This window comes from Rhincodon typus, chromosome 8 (genome assembly GCF_021869965.1).
Source record: "Rhincodon typus isolate 14 chromosome 8, sRhiTyp1.1, whole genome shotgun sequence".
Classification (NCBI taxonomy): domain Eukaryota; kingdom Metazoa; phylum Chordata; class Chondrichthyes; order Orectolobiformes; family Rhincodontidae; genus Rhincodon; species Rhincodon typus.
Window position 1 is genome coordinate 1,219,128 of NC_063339.1, and position 12,063 is coordinate 1,231,190.

Below are 12,063 nucleotides of genomic sequence, written 5' to 3' on the forward strand. Positions count from 1 at the left end.
CTTTCCTGTTCCTCTGATGCTGCCTGGCCTGCTGTGTTACTCCAGCTCCACACTGTGTTATCTCAGGACAGTAAGAACTTCTTTAAATATATAAAAAAGAAGAGAGAGTCCAAGGACAACACAGATACTGAAGCTAGGGATATGAAAATGGGCAACCAGGAAATGGCAGAGGAGTTGAATAAGTACTTTACATCAATCTTCACAGTAAAGGACATTAATAGCTCCAAAATTTACAAAATATTCAAGGGAAAAAGAAGGAAAGGAAATACAAACAATAGCTACCACTACAGAAAGAGTACTATGAAAACAAATATGTCTAAACAAATGGACCTGATAGGATACATCCTAGAGTGTTAAAGGAAGAAGGTACAGAGAAGTGGATGCACTGATAGTAATCTTCCAGGAATCCTAAGACTCTGAAAAGAAAAGTCCCAGAGATTGAGAAATGCCAATATAACATCTTTGCTTAAAAAGGGAAGAAAACGAAAAAAAAAATACAGGTAACTATAGGTCAGTTCAATTATTGGGAAAATGTTCGAGTCTGTTATAAAGGTTGTAATAGCAGAGCAACTATTAAATACACAAGATCATGAAGCAGAGTCAGCATGGCTTCATGAATAGGAAATCATGTCTGACACATTCACTAAAACTCTTTTAGGAGTTAATAAGCAGGATAGATAATGGGGAAGCAATGGATGTAATATATTTGGAATTTCAGAACATGTTTGAAAAGGTACCACGTGTTAGGCTACTCAGTAACATGTTGGGCGTAGTATATTAGCATGGATAGAGAATTAATTAACTAACAGAAGATCAAGAGTTGGGATAAGGGGAGGCATTTTCAGAATAGCAGCCTGTAACTAGTGGAGTGCCACAGGGATCAGAGCTGGGGCCACAATTATTTACAATATATTAATGACTTGAAAGAGAAAAGTGAAGAAACTATTGTCAAGTTTGCAGATGATACAAAAATAGGTCTACAGAGGGATACAGACAGCTTGAGTGAGTGGGCAAAAACCTGGCAGATATGTAATATAATGTGGGGAAATGTGAGGTTATACACTTTGTCAGGAAGAATAGAGGAACTGAATATTATTTAAATGGGGAAAGAGCGCATAAAGTTATAGCACCGAGGGATTTGGGAATCCTCAACCATGAATCACAAAAAGCCAGCATTCAAATTCATTGGGTAACAGGAAAGGCAAATGGAATGTTGGCTCTTATTTCAAAGGAAATGGAGTATGAAAGTAGGACGGTTTTGCTAAATCTATAGAAGGCACTAGTCAGACCACAGCTAGAATACTAGTAGGGCAGTGGATGTTGTCTTCATGGACTTTGCTGAAGCATTTGACAAGGTCCCTCACGGTAGGCTGGTCCAGAAGATTAAGTCACGTAGGATCCATGGTGAGCTGGTAAGTTGGATACAAAATTGGCTTCGTCACAGAAGACAGAGGGTAGTTATGGAGGGGTATTTTTCTGATTGGAGGTCTGTGACCAGTGGTATTCCGTGAGGATCAGTACTGGGACCTCTGCTGTTTGCAATATATATATAAATGATTTGCATGGAAACGTAGGTGGTCTAATTAGTAAGTTTTCAGAATACACAAAAATTGGTAGCGTTGTGGGTAATGAGGAAGGATACAGCAGGATATAGATAAGTTGTAAAAATTGGGTGGAGATGGAGTTTAATCTGGACAAGTGTGAGGTGATATATTTTGTGGACTCAAAGGCAAGAGGAAAGTATACAGTAAATGGCAGGACCCTTAGGAGCATTAATGTACAGAGGGATCTTGGGGTGCAAGTCCACAGCTTCCTGAAAGTAACAAACACAAGTGGATAAAGTGATAAAGAAGGCATATGGCATGCTTGCCTTCATTGGTCAGGGCACTGAGTATAAAAGTTGGCAAGTCATGTTACAGCTGTATAAAACGTTAGGTAGATCACATTGTGTACAGTTCTGGTCACCACACTATATGAAGGATGTGGAGGCTTTGGAGAGGGTGCAAAAGAGGTTTACCAGGATGTTGCCTGGATTGGAGTCTATTAGCTATAAGGAGAGGTTAGACAAACTTGGACTATTTGTGCTAGAGCGTCAGAGGCTGAAGGGCGACCTTATAGAAGTATATAAAATTATGAGAGGCATGGATAGGGTGGATAGTCAGAGTCTTTTCCCCAGGGTAGAAATGTCAAATACTAGGGGGACATAGATTTAATGTAAGAGGGGGAAAATTTAAAGGAGATGTGTGAAGCAAGTTTTTTACACGGAGAGTAGTCGTGTCTGGAACATGCTGCCAGGGGAGTTGGAGAAGCAGACACAATAGCCATGTTTAAGAGGCACTTAGACAGACACATGAACAGGCAGGGACCAGAGGGATACAGACCATGTGCAAGCAGATGGGATTTGTTTAGAATGGCATCATGGTTGGCATAGACAGGATGGGCCAAAGGGCCTTTTTTGTACTGTACTGTTTTATGTTCTTATGTTCTACTTTTTATGAATTGAACCAGCTGCTTAAGTAGGATATGAACCAATGACCCCGGGTCAAGCTGCACCTCATGGATTACTAAACTAGGCACCATCTTAGCACCAACTCCACCAGATTTCCCCTTTTAGAGACGGAAACCTGCCATTCTTACCTGGTCTGGCCTACATGCGACTCCAGACCCACAGCAACATGACTGGCTCTTAACTGCCCTCTGAAATGGCCTGAGACTGGTCAGCCATAAAAGGGATGGGCAATAAATCCTGGCCTTGCCCCAAAAGCCCAATCCCAATAATACACAAAGAAAGAGATCGTTCCTTACCCCGATGTCAAACAAATTAGAATCATAGAACTTTATAGTACAGAAAGCAGCCATTTGGCTCATCATGTCTGTACTGGCTCTGGAAAGGCTGGAGAGTGCGATGAGCTGGATAGCTCTATCTCCGTAGCTCTCTAAATTCATCATTTGTAAGTTAGCCCCATATGTTTTCCCTCTTCTCAAAAATATGAGTGAGCAGAAATGTGGAGATGATATTTCAGTCAGACAGTGAAAGATGGGTCTGAGAGATGCTGATAGATTTTGGGACGATCGACTGTGTGGACCGTCCCTCATCATTGACGGTCCATTTATTCAGACAGTTAACCTCATGCATTTTCTGCATTCTCATTGGTCATTACTTATTACCTGGGAAAGTGGCGAAGGGTGCTGTGTTTGAACACCTGTTAATGCTGAGATAAAATCGGAAATGTTGGACCACTCCAGCAGGAAATGACATGGGACCGGAGTGCCAGAGAGGCCAAATTTCCATTACTTGGTAAAAAAAGTTCTTTTCACAATAATTCCAGAGGTTCATTACCATCTTTACTGATAATTCCAAAACTTTTACACTCAATAAAATTTCAAAAACTGCCAATGTTTTCTGACTCATATAGTCCAGTTACATTAGCACAACAAAACCAACAAATGTTTGTGATGCTAATGACATCTCAGTATATGTGTGCACCAAACAACACAGCACTGAGGCTAAAGATCAGTTAGAGGCTAGAACAGACCTTCTGGACAGAGGGTTGTGGGCTGGAGTAACCAATGCACACACTATTACAGAATGGTAAGGAAAATGGGGTAAATACTCGAAGCAGAAGAATATACAATATAATGGGCTGAACGGACTGCTTTGGGACTGTAAATGCTGCTGGGTGTTTTTCTGTCAGGCTAAAAGTTGAGTTATTCCAATTTCCTTAAAATCCTGATGAAAGGAGGAAGGGGTAACGTTCGAAATGTCCTGCTGCTGGGCACTAACTGATATCCTCTGCTAGATAAGGAGAGAAACAGGCCAGAAGTGAGGCCCTCACAGGCTGAATATCTTCATTATGGTAAATATGATGCATTAACTGAGGACTAATGCCCACGGTCTGTGTCCCTACCTGATACACTTCAATCCTCTGCTCATTCCGTTTGGCGCTGGTGTTTGGAACACGGAGAGCTCGGAATTCTGCCCGGAATAGGTTGGAAACATTCTTCTCCATGGAGGACACATTGAATCGGAAAACCTTCGATGTGATCCCACGGCATGAACTGACGTCATCTGGAAAAACAAACCATCACTTTAGTGTCATCGTGGCTGCGTCCTCAAGCCAGGTACAATCACAACAATTATACAGAGCAGAAACAAAACAGTCTGAGTTACTGAATGCACTGCAATCAACGGTGTTTATATATAAAATAACATATACTGTACCTGAGAGTGAATTACATACTGGCATTTCGTTTGAAGGGTTATAATTGTCAAAGAGAAGGCTGGATCAAGGTTTGGAAATTGGCTGGAGACAGAAAGTTGAAATTCTGGGCAGGAAGTGCCTGGTAGTGTCCCATCAGGATCCGTGTTACAGCCTCAACTACACACTGTCAAAGAATCATAGAAGCCCTACAGTGTGGAAACAGGCCATTCGGCCCAACAAGTCCACACCAGACATCCCACACACCAATAACCCACCTAATCTACACATCTTTGAACACTACGGGTAATTTAGCATGGCCAATCCACCCTAACCCACACATCTTTGGGCTGTGGGAGGAAACCAGAGAACCCGGAGGAAACCCACACAGACACGGGGAGAATGTGCAAACTCCACACAGACAGTCGCCTGAGGCTGGAATTGAACCCAGGTCCCTGGCGCTATGAGGCAGCACTGCTAACCCCTGAGCCAACAACAACTGGGATGACAAGATGGAAAGCCACGTTTACAAGTGTGTTGATGACACAAAAATAGGGGTCATTGTAAGCAATATGAACAGAAGCATAAAATTACAGCAGAGTATTGACAGAGTCAATTAATTGACAAAACTGGAAATGGATTTCAGTGTCAGTGAATGCGAGGGCATCCAGTTTGTACTTAAAAGGGATGAAATCAGACGTGTTGTAAAAGGTGAGAAACTACAAACAGTAGAGTCCCAAAGTGACTTTCACATTCTGGCACAAAGCTTATTAAATTTCATGAACAGGTACAGAACAGAATGCCAATCTTTCTATTGCCAGGACAAGGAGAGCAGAGTTATGCTACAGCTGTACAAGACCAGGGCCAGACCACCCCTGGAGGCACTATCAGTAGTTCTGGGCACCACACCTTCGAAAGGATGGAATCAGTGAATCACAGACTTGTATGCAGAATATATCAAAGGAGGACATTCAGCCAGTTTCATCTGTGCTAGATCTTTGAAGGGCAATTTACTTCATGTCATCCTTTTCTCCTTATAGGCCAGTTAGCTTAACGGCTGTTATTAGGTAAGTGTTAAGAATCTATTATGATGTAATAAAAGAGCATTTAGAAATACATAATATGATCAAGTGGAGTCAGCGTGGCTTCATGAAGGAGAAATCAGGCCTGACACATTTACCAGAGTTCGCTGATGAACTAGCAGGATAGATAAAGGGGAGGCAGAGGATGTGATATATTTTGATTTTCAGAAGGTGTTTGATAAGTTCCTACACATTAAGTCAGGAGCCAGGGCAATGGAGGTTGTAAATTAGCATGGATAGAGGATTGGCCAACAAATAGAAGACAGAGAATTGGTTTAAGGGGAACAGAATGGCAATCTGCAACAAGTGGAGGGCCACAGGAATCAGTGCAGGTGCCACAGTCAATTACAATATTATGCATAACTTGGATGAGGAAAGTGAATGTATTTTCACTAGGTTTCTGGATTATACAAAAATAGATGGGAAGGCAAGTGGTGAGGATGACACAAAGAGTCTGCAGGGAATTATGGGAAGATCAGGCCAGTGGATGAAATCTTGGCAAATGAAATATAACCTGAGAAAATGTGAGGTTATGCACATTGGCTGCAAAAATAAAGGAACTGAACATTACTTAAATGGGGAAAGACTGCGGAGCACAGACACAGAGGGATTTGGGAGTCCTCATCCATGAATCATAAAAATAGCATCCAAATTCTGTGGGTAATAGGGAAGGCAAAGGGAATGAGTAGAAAAGTAGGGAGGCTTTACTAAAACTATAAAAAACGCTTAACAGACCTTAGCTGGAATATTATGAGCAGTTTTGGGGCCCTTATCTAAGGAGAGATACACTGGCATTGAGGGCAGTCCAGAGAAGGTTCACTCGGCTGATCCCAGATATGAGGAGAGGTGGAGTAGATTGGGCCTGTATTTTGTTGGAGTTCAGAAGAGACAATCTTATTTAAACTTACAAGATTCTTAGGGGACCATAAGGCTGTGAGAAATAGGAACAGGAGGAGGCCGTTTGGCTGGTTGAGCCTGCTCTGCCATGCAATAGGATCGTGGCTGATCTGACATTCCTTACGTCCATTTTCTTGCCTTTACCCATCAACCTTGATTTCCGACTGATCAAGGATCTATCTATTGCAGCTTTAAATATACACTGGTCTCCTTTTCTGAGGAAGGATGCTCTTGCTCTCGAGGGAGTGCAGCGAAGGTTTACCAGGCTGATTCCAGGGATGATGGGTCTGATGTATGAGGAGAGATTGACTAGGTTAGGATTGTTTTTGCTGGAGTTCGGACGAATGAGGGGGGATCTCATAGAGACTTATAAAATTCTAACAGGACTGGACAGGGTAGATGCAGGGAGGATGTTCCCGATGGTGGGTGTGTCCAGAGACAGGGGTCACAGTCTGAGGATTCGGGGTAGACCATTCAGGACAGAGATGAGGAGACATTTCTTCACCCAAAGAGTGGTGAGCCTGTGGAATTCATTACCACAGGAAGTAGCTGATGCCAAAACATTGAATGCATTCAAAAGATTCAAGGACTAATGTCCTTTAGAGAAGGGAACTGCCATCCTTACCTGGTCTGGCCTACACATGACTCCAGTCCCACAGCAATGTGGTTAACTCTTAACTGGGCAATTAGGGATGGGCAGTAAATCCTACCTAGCCAGCGACACCTTCATCCCGTTAATGAATAAAATAAAGGTGACTAGATATAGCACTAGGGGTGAATGGGATCAAAGGTTAGGGGGAGAAAGCAGGATTGGGCTATTGAGTGTGATGATCAGCCATGATCGTGAAGAATGGCCGAATGGCCTCCTCCTGCTCCTATCTTCTATGTTTCTATGTACAAGTGCTCTGCCCCCACAGCTCTCTGTGGCAAGGAGTTTCAAAGACACATAACCCTCTGCGAGAAGAAATTCCTCCACATTTCAGTACTAAATTGGTGCCCCTTTATTCTGAGACTATGCCCTTGGTCCTAGACTCTTCCATGAGGGAAAACATCCTCTCAGTATTTGCCCTGTCGAGCCCCTTAAGAATCCAGTATATTTCAATGAGATCGCCTCTCATTCTTCTAAACTCCAGGGAGTAGAGTCCCAGACAACAAGGTGCAGGGCTGGATGAACACAGCAGGCCAAGCAGCATCATAGGAGCCAACTTGTTTAGCCTTTTCTCATAAGGCAATCCTTTTATATCAGCAGTCATCTTAATGATTCTTCTCTGAACTGCCTCCAATGAAATGATATCTTTCCTTAAATAAGGGGACCAAAACTGTTCACAATACTCCAGATGTGGTCTCACCAGTACCTTCTACAGCTGCAGTAAGACTTCCCTATTCTTATACTCCAAACCCCTTGAAATACATTCCATTAGCCTTCCTGATTCCCTGCTGCCCCTGTTTCGTGCACCAGTTCCCCTATGTCCCTTTGTGTTGCAAATTTTGCTCCATTCACAACTCCTCCGATACTGAAGCAGTCCATGTTCAAATGCAGCAAAAACTGGGCAATATCCAGGCTTGGGCTGTCAAGGGGTAAGTAACATTTGCACCACACAAATGCCAGGCTATGACCATCACCAATAAGACCAATCACCAACAATCTAACAACTAACCCTTGACATTCAATAGTGTTACCACCACTGGATTCCCCATCATTAACATCCTGGGGGGTTACTATTGAGCAGAAACTCATAAACACAGTGGCTACAAGAGCAGGTCAGAGACTAGGAATACTGCAGCAAGTAACTCACTTCTTAACTTCCCAAAACCTGTCCACCATCTACAAGGCACAAGTCAGGAGTGTTGCCTGGATAGATACAACTCTAACAACACTCAAGAAGCTCGACACCATGTAGCACAAAGCAGCATGCTTGATTGGCATTACATCCACAAACATCTACTCTTTCCACTTATTAGCAGTGTGTATCATCCATAAGATGTACTGCAGAAATTCACAGAAGATCCTCAGACAGCACCTTCCAAACCCACGACCATTTCCAACTGTAAGGATAAGGACAGCAGATACATGGGAACACCACCACCTGCAAGATCCCCTCTGAGCCACTCACCATCCTGACTTGGAAATATATCACTGTTGTGGGGTCAAAATCCTGAAATTCTTTCCCTAAGGGCATTATGGGTCAACCTGTGGCACATAGACTGCAGCTCACCACCACCTCCTCAAAGACAATTAGAGATGGCAATAAATGCTGACTAAGCTCACATCTGAGTGAGTTTTTAAAAAAGCAGACTTGATGGGCTGAATGGCCTAATTCTGCTGCTATGACTCTTGGTGTCGTAGCTGTGCAATGTTTTCTCCCGTTCAGATAATGATCCAAATCTCTTTGAAAGCTAAGGCTGTCGCCAACACACTCTCAGGCAGCACATTCCAGACCTAAACCACTCACTGCCTTCTCCTTGTCTCGCCTCCTGCTTCTTTTACAAATTATCACAAATTAGGGTCCTCTGGCTTGAAATCCTTGCACCAATGGGAGCAGTTTCTCCCTCTCTACCCTGTCCAGACCCTTCAGCATCTTAAACACCTTGATCAAATCTCCCCTCAATCTATTCCCCAAGCAAAACAGTCTCAAATTTTCCAAACTACCAAGGTAACTGACCTTAGTAGCAGTGCAGAGTAGTTATAATGGAATAATATCTGGCACTCAAGAGTTGAATTCAAAGGAGTGATTACATAATCCAGGATGATATTGGCTGGTATTGAAGGGGTTTATGGGATTTGGTCAAAATTTTCAAAAGCACAAAATTGCCTTCATCAGGTCAGTGTTAGTGTTAGACTCAGGGTCAGGGTCAGGCTATGGTTAGGATCTAGCGTCAGGGGTTTACATTTTTTTAGCTATTATATAAAATTAACTAAGTAACCTATTGTATTAAATAGACAGGGCTGTGATGCTCAGCCACACAGAGTACACAAGTAATAGTTTTACTTCACTCATGGGTTGTATCAGTCACTAGCTGGGCCATCATTTTATGCCCGTCCCTATTTGCCTTCTTGAACCACCGTGGGGTGACCCACAATGCCACTAGGGAGGGAATTCCAGGATTTTGACCCAGTGACAGCGAAGGGACGGCAATGTATTTCCAAGCCAGGAAGGGGAGTAGCTTGGACAGGATCTTGGAGGGGGTGGTGTTGCCATGTATATGCTGCCCTTGACCTTCTAGATGTAAGTGGGTTTGGAAGGTGCTGTCTGAGGATCTTCTGTGAATTTCTGCAGTACATCTTATGGATGATACACACTGCTAATAAGTGGAAGGAGTAGATGTTTGTGGATGTAATGCCAATCAAGCATGCTGCTTTGTGCTACATGGTGTTGAGCTTCTTGAGTGTTGTTAGAGTTGTATCTATCCAGGCAACACTCCTGACTTGTGCCTTGTAGATGGTGGACAGGTTTTGGGAAGTTAAGAAGTGAGTTACTTGCTGCAGTATTCCTAGGAATATTGGAAGGTGCTGTCTGAGGATCTTTGGTGAACTTCTGCAGGGCATCTTGTAGATGGTACACACTGCTGCTACTGAGCGTCGGTGATGGAGGGAGTGGATGCTTGTGGATGTGGTGCCAATCCAATGGGCTGCTTTGTCCTGGATGGTGTCAAGCTTCTGAAGTGTGAAATGTCTGAAACGTGAACATGGACTCCTTCAGTATCTGAGTAGTCATCAATGGTGCTGAACATTGTGCAAACTTCAGCGAACTTCCCCACTTCTGACCTTGTGATGGAGGGAAGGTCATTGATGAAGCAGCTGAAGGTGGTTGTGTTAAGGACATTTTCTGACAAGGATCTCTAATCCTGAATCCTCTAAACTCACTTCAGCCAAGGATCAATTGGTCTATGCTGATTGCAATGTTCAGGAAGGGAACTGACCAGTATTAACAAAGAGAATGTGCAATATCTGAACTTGAGTTACAAAAACTGACTGCTTTCTGCCAGCACTTTCTGAATTTCCTTCAGTCCACACCATACCAACCTCCTATTGAACAATTCTGGTCCAATGACAGAGCTCAACTCAAAGCAATGATGACAGTCTAACTGAACATAGAACATAGAACAGTAAAGCTCAGTGCAGGCCCTTCGGCCCACGATGTTGTGCTGACCTATTATCCTACTAAGATCAATCTACCCTGCATACCCTACATCTTACTATCCTCCATCTGCCTATCCAAGAGTCGCTTAAAAGTCTGTAAAGTATCTAACTCCACTACCACTGCCGGCAGCGCATTCCACACACCCACCACTCTCTGTGTGAAGAACCTACCTCTGACATCTCCCCTATACCTTCCTCCAATCACCTTAAAACTATGCCCCCTCGTAATAGTAATTTCCATCCTGGGAAAAAGTCTCTGACTGTCCACTCTATCTATGCCTCTCATCATCTTGTAAACCTCTATCAAGTCACTTCTCATCCGTCTTTGCTCCAATGAAAAAAGCCCTAGCTCCGTCAACTTTTCCTCATAAGACCTGCCCTCCAGTCCAGGCAGCATCCTGGTAAATCTCCTCTGCACCCTCTCTAAAGCTTCCACATCCTTCCTATAATGAAGCGACCAGAACTGAACGCAATATTCCAAGTGTGGTCTAACCGGGGTTTTATAGAGCTGCAGCATAACCTCACGGCTCTTAAACTCAATTCCCCTGCCAATGAAAGTCCACACACCATACGCCTTCTTAATAACCCTATCAACTTAGGTAGCAATTTAGAGGGATCTATCGACGTGGACCCCAAGATTCCTCTGTTCCTCCACACTGCCAAGAATCCTGCCATTAACCCTGTATTCTGCATTCAAATTCGACCTTCCAAAATGAATTACTTCACACTTTTCTGGGTTGAATTCCATCTGCCACTTCTTTGCCCAGCTCTGCATCCTGTCAATGTCCCGTTGCAACCTACAACAGCCCTCCACACTATCCACAACTCCACCAACCTTCATGTCATCGACAAACTTACTAACCCACCCTTCCACTTCTTCATCCAAGTCATTTATAAAGATCACAAAGAGCAGAGGTACCAGAACAGATCCCTGTGGAACACCACTGGTCACTGAGCTCCAGGCTGAATACTTTCCATCTACTACCATCCTCTGTCTTCTATTGGACAGCCAATTTTGTATCCAGACAGTCACATTTCCATGAATCCCATGCCTCCTTACTTTCTGAATGAGCCTGCCATGGGGAACCTTATCAAATGCTTTGCTAAAATCCATATACACCACATCCACTGCTCTACCTTCATCGATGTGTTTTGTCACATCCTCAAAGAATTCAATAAGGCTTGTGAGGCATGACCTTCCCCTCACGAAGCCATGCTGACTATTTCTAATCAAACTGTGCTTTTCCAAATAATCATAAATACTATCTCTCAGAATCCTCTCCAATAATTTGCCCACCGCAGAAGTAAGACTGACTGGTCTGTAATTCACAGGATTATCCCTAGTCCCTTTCTTGAGCAAGGGAATGACATGTGTCACCCTCCAATCATCTGGTACTAGTACAGTGGACAGTGAGGACGCAAAAGGTGCAGCAACTGCTCCCAATGATCATCACTAACTCAGTACGGTGATGAAGTCTCGCATTGTCCAGGATCAGGAGCCTTACTCAGTATTGTAGTAATCAACTGACACTTTAACAGAAGCACAGCCCCTTCCCTCAGTCCATTAAAGATACAGCATTCCCTAAGGGAAGTGACATTGCTAGAGATAGTAGGAACTGCAGATGCTGGAGAATCCGAGACAACAAGGTGCAGGGCTGGATGAACACAGCAGGCCAAGCAGCATCATAGGAGCAAAAAGGCTGGCATCCTTAGAAGAGGCTTCGCAGTGGGGTTAAAATTGAAT